Genomic DNA, 621 nt, shown 5'->3' with positions numbered 1-621 from the left:
AAGACACCCATACACATAAAATAAAATGCATTTCAAAATTTCAAAAGGAACAAGTGGAGAGTAATAGAGGAAGACATCTGAAGTCAACCTCTGAACTCCAAATAAGCTAACACGCACACACACTCACAAAATCACGCACACAAGTGCCTGGGATAAAAACAATAGATTCTCTTGTAATTAATACAAACTAGTGGTTAGATATGACAACAAGAGCAGAGATTAAGCTTAAGTTCAATGCTGTCCCCTCCTAAGACTGACATCAAGGATAAAGTGCAAGAAAAAAAAAAACAACCCACATTAGTTGAAGTGCTATCAAGTCACTCAGTGAAGAAAGTAGACCAGACTTTAAAAGGACAGGAAGAAACAGCACTCAAAATCCCTACAGTGAGCAGGGTGTGGGTCATCAAGCCTACAACCCTACACTGAGCAAGAGGACTGCTGTCAGTTCAAGGCAGGCCTTGGCTACTAGTGACTTCTAGGCTAGCCTGTACTACAGAGTAAGACCTTGTCTCAGAAACACCCTCCAATAAAATAAAGCAATGCAGCATATTACCTAAAATCTTTGGGTTTCAGCAAAAACTGCAAGATATACAAGGAAATAGGATGGAATTTTATATACAG

This window comes from Peromyscus eremicus, chromosome X (assembly GCF_949786415.1).
Source record: "Peromyscus eremicus chromosome X, PerEre_H2_v1, whole genome shotgun sequence".
NCBI lineage: Eukaryota > Metazoa > Chordata > Mammalia > Rodentia > Cricetidae > Peromyscus > Peromyscus eremicus.
The sequence above is the reverse complement of the archived record's forward strand: the minus strand, read 5'-3'. Positions refer to the sequence as shown.